Consider the following 7,481-nt stretch of genomic DNA (forward strand, 5'->3'; position numbering starts at 1 on the left):
TTATATTATATTATATTAGATTATATTATATTATATTATATTTTATTATATGATGTTGTTTGAACCAGGATTGTCTGGAATGGGGTCAAATAGGCCCAATAGGACTTTTCTAGGGGGTCACTACTCCATCCAAACGGGACAAACAATATTGTGAAAATGTTACACCTGTAACAAATATGAAAATTATATAAAATCTGATAATGGACAAACGATAAGACATAACTAGTTTTTAGGAAATTCAAAAATCATATAGATGACAAGTAGGGCGACAAAGAAAGTACACCTTAATGTTTCACCAGAGATGTAACCAACATGTCTTCTCTTAAAACCCTTTTTGGCCAAGCAGTGCTTTCAATGGATATTTCTACCTGTAGCAACAGCCAAGGCTATGTGTGTGTCATCATGACAAAATAATTATAATAAAGTTGGTTTTTATAAGAAATAAATGAGAATGAATCACAATAATTTGATATGAGAATTGTGTCACAGTGAGTTGATCTGTGGAGACAATAAACAAATATTGAATTACTGCTTATCCCCGCTGGAATCTCAACAGAGGAGATTCTAAATAAAATGCTTCATTATCTTCAATTGGGATCCGTTTCAATTAATTCGGGTTTAGGCTGCAACTGCGCAGCTTTACTGTGCTGCACATCACCACCTCTTTACCCTCATCTTTACTGTCACTCCATGTTTAAGGCCAGCAATCTAGCGTAGTTTAAATGCCATAAAAATGACCTTTAAAAGTGACAAAGAGATGGCCTCATGGTAGATTCAAACCCCTCCCCTCCCCACCGCACTCTCTGATATCACATGTACTCTAATGGCATCACCTCACACCAGAGCTTTCCATCTTCTGAAGGATACAATACATTTGATTTGAAGCCATTCAGTCATCAGGTATTACAACAGGAGACGCAGCAGAACAAACTTCCTCATCAACACTACAAATAGCCGACAGTGAGAGGCCTTAATGCCCTGACAGTGAATACAGAAATACTGCTGTGGTCTTAAAGTGCTTATGTATGACAACAGACAAGTGTACGAAAGTGGAAACAGTGAGCTAAAGGAGGAGTGGACTTCCTCTTCTCCTTGAACCCCCCCTCCCATAAAATGATAGTCAAATCTAAGTGAGAAAGACAGCCTGCGGAGGCTTTTTTTCCAAGCTTTGTGCCAACTTGTTTTATCCCAACACACCTGTCACCCATGAATATTGATGCAAGCCGTTTTCACAAATGAAACAACCGTCTGCTGCTCACTCATTTTGCAGCCTTATGTGGCAGAACGTGCACACACAAACACATCAACAAACACACACACTAGTGCATAAAAGGGGAACATCTGAAGTCTAAAAAACTCACCAGCCACACACCGATACATGCAGACATGTCTCAAGAATCATAGTATTATGATATGAGGTTGTTATAATGTCAAACAAATACAATTATTGAAAGGAAAGTTTTTCCTATGATGTAAAACATAACTGGGGAGCATAGCTAATGGCTAAGTTTGATTAGTTTAATCATATAGAAGTTTTATATTTGCCATATGGGGACATACTGTGTTATCTGAATATGAATATATGTATCTCAGCCCTACACTGATGTGTCTACCTTCAGATTAGAGATGAAACAATTAGTCCATTAATCAATTAGTTGCTCAATTTCATTTTTACATAATTTTAAGCAAAAACGCCTAATTTTCTCCACTTCCAGCTTTTCAAATGAGGACTTTTTCCTTTTCTCTGCTTTATATCTTTGGGACTTGGATATATTTTGGTTTAGCATTGTTGCATCACACATTTTTCACTATATTCTCACATTTTCTCTGCCAAACTCTTAATCAAGAAAATAATTATTAGATTAAGCTATAACGAATAGGAAGGAGCCGATCTATTTCAGATAAAAATGCATTTGTCATTTTTTAGTTATTTAGTGAATATCCTATTTGCAGTTTCAGTATTAGCAGTGAAATCATTCCCAGAATAAATAGCCTCCATGATTTATTTTTATCACCTGTAAAAGTGGGTGCTACAGCAGACTTTACTCAGCAGCCACAGACAGAAATCCTTCTCGGCTGTCTCGGTGGACAGACCCGTTCTCTTTTCAATGACCTTATTCCCTTCGCTCAACCACTTGCCCTTGCACAAAAGAGCAGACGAGCCTTGCTGCGTCTGAGAGTCATCAGGAGACGGCTCAGTTGAGGGAGGAGCAGCCGTCTGTGCTAAATCAGAAACAAATTCATCCCTGTTCTCTCCCAACCTGTGTGTGTGTTTGCACGCACAAAGAGGGGAAGGCAGCTTTAAAATGGAACGCAGCTCCTCCTCGCTCCGTCCCTGCTTCAGCTGAACGATGCTCCCGCGAGGGAACAAACAAAGGAGCGGACAGTGTTGTCAGTGGCGGCCCGGGTTACGACACAGGGAGACTCAGCTTTCTCATATTAATTAGATAAATCACTGATCATCGCCTCCGAACCTCTGCAGCATCTCCTGGTGCCACAGTGTTCCTTCTTTCTTCACGCCGAGCATCCAGCTGACCTAGTCCGCTGCTACTGTGACATTGACATATTTAGGCTATTGTGTGCTATATTCAAAAGGTCACAACTGAATCCTCCAGCTTTTTCCACTCATTGAACCAAATTACCACACTGAAAGCTTACGTTTTCTTCTTACGTTTTTGGGGAAAGACCTACAGGCAGATAATGTGTGCATTTAAACATGTTTGTATACAGTACGACTGAGTTAGACTTCCCTTTGCACTAAAACAGCCACTGTCTACAGTTTACACCGACACTTCCAACCTCCCTCCCAACTAATGTTCCCCTCAAGACACAAACTCCTAAATATTTTTATTAGGATTTAATCTGTTTTGTTCTGTTTACAATTAACTGATTAATCATTCAGAAAATCACAATTTCCCAGGACCCAGGGTGAAGTCTTTAAATGGCTTGTTTTGTGTGTCCAAACATTAGAATGATTATAAAACAGGGACAAACACTTAAGGCACAATAAGAGATTACCAAAACTTCTGACAATTCATTTTCTGTCAGCTCTACTTCCCTTTATAGATTCTTGGGCTCAACTGGTTGATAATAGGGCTGCAACCAAAGATTATTTTTATTATCAGTTCATCTGGCCATGGATTAGTTGTTTGGTCAATAAAATGTCAGAGAAGGGTAAAAAAGGTTAATCACTTGTTTCGCAAAGCACAAGGTGACGTCCTCAAATACCTTGTTTTGTCCACAACTCAAATATATTCAGTTTACTGACCAGAACATATTCACAATTGAGAAGCTGAAATCAGAGAACTTCTTAAAAAATGACTAAAAACCATGAAAAGGCCGCTCACTTGCTCGTCCTTTACTAGCGAGAAGGAGAAACTACTGCCATCAGTGTATGAATGTGTGTGAATGGGTGAATGTGATATGCAGTGTAAACCTTTGAATCGTCGGAAGACCAGAAAGGTGATATAAAATTACAGTCCATTTAGCACACTGGACTATTAATTATCAAAATAATTGGCGAATAATCGATGAATCGAGTCAATTATATGAATATAAAGGCTAATAGGATGCCACTGGTGTAAAACGGTATCACCACGAACCCAATGGCCTGGTAATGTCTTTTATTTAGCTGGGTTTGTCGTCTGTACACGTACTTAATAAGATTATTTTCAAGCACATAAAATACGCCTAACAAATTAACTGATTCTTCATTTAGTTCAGTCACTGAGACGAAGCTTAACCAAAGAAGACACAGGATTCAGTTCATTCAATATCCAGCCTCCACTAGAACTCAACAGGCTTTATAACAGAGCTCCACTCTGATCTTCACCAACATCAGATGGCCACAATGTTAACTGCTGTGTCTGTACTCGACTTATATTCTAATGTAAATGCACAGCTGCCTTCTGACTAAAGCACAAAGCAAGTGGAGGGGGGGGGGGGGAAAGAGGAGAGACTTCCATTCCAACTAATTGAGATGCTGATTGACACTAAATGAGACACTAAACTGAGATTCACCCCGTCTGCTTAAAACAAATTTCATCTGTCTCCACCCACAGAAGTGACAAATTGAAGATGAAAAAAATAAACACGAACCATCTCGCTGATAGCAGTGAGTGTGTACTCCAGGGGAAAGTTTGCTCCTCTCTTATCCCACGTTTCAAACTTCACAGTCTGCCTGGGTGAAACACGCTGTGTGAACTCGGTGTCATTTTTACAGTATTTCTGGGTATTAAAGCTAAAATATTCCACACAGTCACCTGTCCCCGCCAACACTCGCAGCTGAACACTGAACCTGAAAGGACAGTGACTACAAGGGAATGTATGATGCTGGAAGTTTCGCCATTATCAGCAGCCTAAAAAGTTTCCATAACTTCACTGCAGACATGCACGTGTACTTTGTGCTACATATTTCTGAAGTCACATATAAATACTGATTATTAGAATTGTTATTATTACTATTATCTATCTAATCTTCTGTAGCTTCATTTGGAAAGACTATCACTCAAGCAATGATTACAGTAATTTAAGACAAACTAGAGCAGTTGTTCAATTTTCTGGTTGATTTAACAGAACACTAAACCATCAATACAGGCTCGCCTTATAATTGTAAAGATCTGGGATGGCAAACGAAAAGGTGTTTGATGATACCATATGCCTCTAGTGATTGGTTTGGCATACACAGAACTGTACGTACTGCAAGGTGAAAAGATATATATATATATAAAGTTATAAATAAATGAGTCACCATGTTGCTTTGTGATGTATAAACTTAAATATCTGCATTTGCTCCACTTCTTTTTTAAAGCAAAAGTTACTTAAAGAATTGCGTGTGGCGTTATTTCTACCAACAAGTCTTTTTGGCGTATTAACTGATTCTTGTCGTGTCTGTGAGTCTTTATCTGCGTCCTAAACCAAACTACACACCAGTTCTAAGCAGGCTTTGAGTGGGTTTTGTGTTCATACAGGAAAAATGAAAAAAAAATAAGAAAACTGTTAATTAACAGTTAATACACCTAATTAAAAAAAAAAAAGATTGATGGATTTCTTCAGCCGACGACCGATTATTACATTCTTCTCATGGCTGATACTGTGGATAATTTCACTTTTTTTATTTTAAAAGAAGTTCATAACCTGTAGTTTATGCGAACCTGAGGGCAAGAGAGGTAAGCTGTACTGAGCAAACATGGATAATTCAATATCCCATAGCTTTGACCTAACCAATCAGTGCAATGCACAAATGAGCTAATCACAGCTGCAAAAGATTAAAACTACCTGTGGCTGGAAACAGAACCCAAAAGAATACTTTAAATACAAACATGTTGCTGCCTCTTTTAGGTTTAACTGGCAGTGGCTTTCCAAAGTTGCAGTTTGATTGACAGACTGGCGTACGAAACTACAGATACAACGTTTGATAATCGTGATTAATCATTCACTGTAATGTAATCAAAATGTAATTATTGAACGTTTGCTGTTTGTTTGAAATTAGTCACGGAAAAAAAGTTAATGTTTTCCATAAAGCAGTAAAAATCTATGGTTCACTACATAGATTTTACTGCTTTATAGAAAACATTAACTTTTTTCTGCAGTACTACCACTTTCAATCAGTGATTTATCAACTAAATTCCACCTGTAAAATCTAATCATCAATACAACAGTTGAGCCATAATATTCAACCTTTACAAAGATAATAATTGTTCAGTTTTGATTGATTCTGTCAGAGAGGTAATCATTTACCTATAGCTTTATTATTGAGGTTGTAGTTTGCTGCATTGTGTTTGTAATGTTTCGCCCAACCCATTTAAAAGATGAGGGGGGAAGAGTATTGGTGTCAGTTTAATGCAGAGTAACACTACCAACTACAACCCCAATAATCAACATATAGTTGAATTAAAACATCTCTGACAACTGAATATCAGTTTCTTACTATATGTACCGTTCATGGCTGTATCGGACTGCATTAAACAGTACAGGTGTACCTAATAAAGTGGACAGGGAGTGTAGAGGCCATTGCTTTTAAGAATCTGACATTAGTGTTGAAGGAGGTGATCACACGTTACTTCAATTCAAATGTAGAAAACACGTAACATTTGCTTTGCTTCTGTACAACAGGTGGATCCTTTAAAGATTCACCTGTAACATCTTAAGTGTCTCACTGTGGCTTCAAGTTTAAACATTACTCTTTTTTTTTTAAAGTAAAGGTTTTTGTAAAGTAACCAACAGGAGTCATCCGCACCGTATAACTGTCATAAAAAGCTTTTTTTTTAAATGCACAGAAAGTTGCCTTTGAACTTCAAAATTGTGTATAAATTGTCAAAAAGCACTGCTACTAAAAAACAGTGATTATTACCAAATAAACGACCAGCAGAGTAAAAAGGTGTGCTGTAACAGAAAGGTCACATGTTCAACGCCAACACTAGCCGGTGTTTAACCCTGTTGGTTCTACGATATCATTGTTTTCTCTACAAACAGCTGAAAACATCTCATCAGATAGTCCTCCTGCATCACCTCGAGCACAACACTGCAGAACATTCCTCTAATTATTCCTGAATGAACGGAATAAAGTAGAACCAACTAACTGTTATAACACACACACACACACACACACACACATATATATATATATATAAACTGCTGCTGTCTCAACAACTGAAGCAGGGGGCAAAAGTTGTCTTTTTTCCTCACCCTAGCAACTTCTGATGATGGAGTCAAAGTACAGCAGCGGTTCTGCAAGCAGGCGGTAAAAAAAGTGGCACAATGAGTGAACGAGTAGGCAGACAGACAGACAGACGCACTCATTAGAGTCTTCAAATAGCCTCGGCTGCATGTCTTATTGCTGTGGGAGGACAGACGCACCAACACGGGACCAACGTGCAAAAGAGAGGCCGATGCAAAGAGCCGGGGCGCCTTCTTCCTGTGAGCAGTATAACCTTTCGGGTCCACAGCGCTGCCTGCTGATGAAACCACCAGGGGGGGTCCTGAGAATCAAACCAGCAACCTTTCAGCTCATCCCAAACTACAACAAAGCCACATGATTAGACAGTTAAATACATTCCTATCGATAGATCTATAGATTACAGGTTTGATGTTATGCCAAACAAGAAATCATTTTCCATTAACAATACAGGACAGCACCTACATTTACCGGCAGGCCTCTTTATTTAATGATGGAGTGTCTCAGGGTTATTACAGGTTTATTACAGGTAAGCGGTCATCGTTTTATGTGGGACATTTTTCAAATACGATCAAAGTGACTTCAGTTTACAGATTTTCCTCTCACCGTAACATTAACGCCGCCGTTCAAATCAAGCAGATTTTATCTTGTTTGGCTTCAGATTTGATGACGTGAGTGACGAGCTAAAATACAACTCAACCTAAATTATTTCCAAGATTTTGGTTCGTTTTAACCAAATTCCAGGTCTTTTCCATGACTCGGGAAAACTCTAAATTTTCCCAGGTTTTTCCAGGATGCCTTGAGA

General features: G+C 38.4%; 1 protein-coding gene across 1 annotated transcript in view; it reads right to left on the bottom strand.

Moving 5' to 3' along the window:
• Positions 1 to 7,036, bottom strand: part of chd6 (chromodomain helicase DNA binding protein 6) — a gene marked incomplete in the record, with an annotated part of 91,110 nt that extends 84,074 nt beyond the window's left edge. The window contains 1 exon segment of the mRNA XM_035661471.1: positions 6,859 to 7,036.
• Between the last annotated feature and the right edge of the window lie 445 nt (positions 7,037 to 7,481).

Source organism: Morone saxatilis, unplaced genomic scaffold, assembly GCF_004916995.1.
Source record: "Morone saxatilis isolate NCDOM2014 unplaced genomic scaffold, NCSU_SB_2.0 Contig18, whole genome shotgun sequence".
Taxonomy (NCBI): Eukaryota; Metazoa; Chordata; class Actinopteri; family Moronidae; genus Morone; species Morone saxatilis.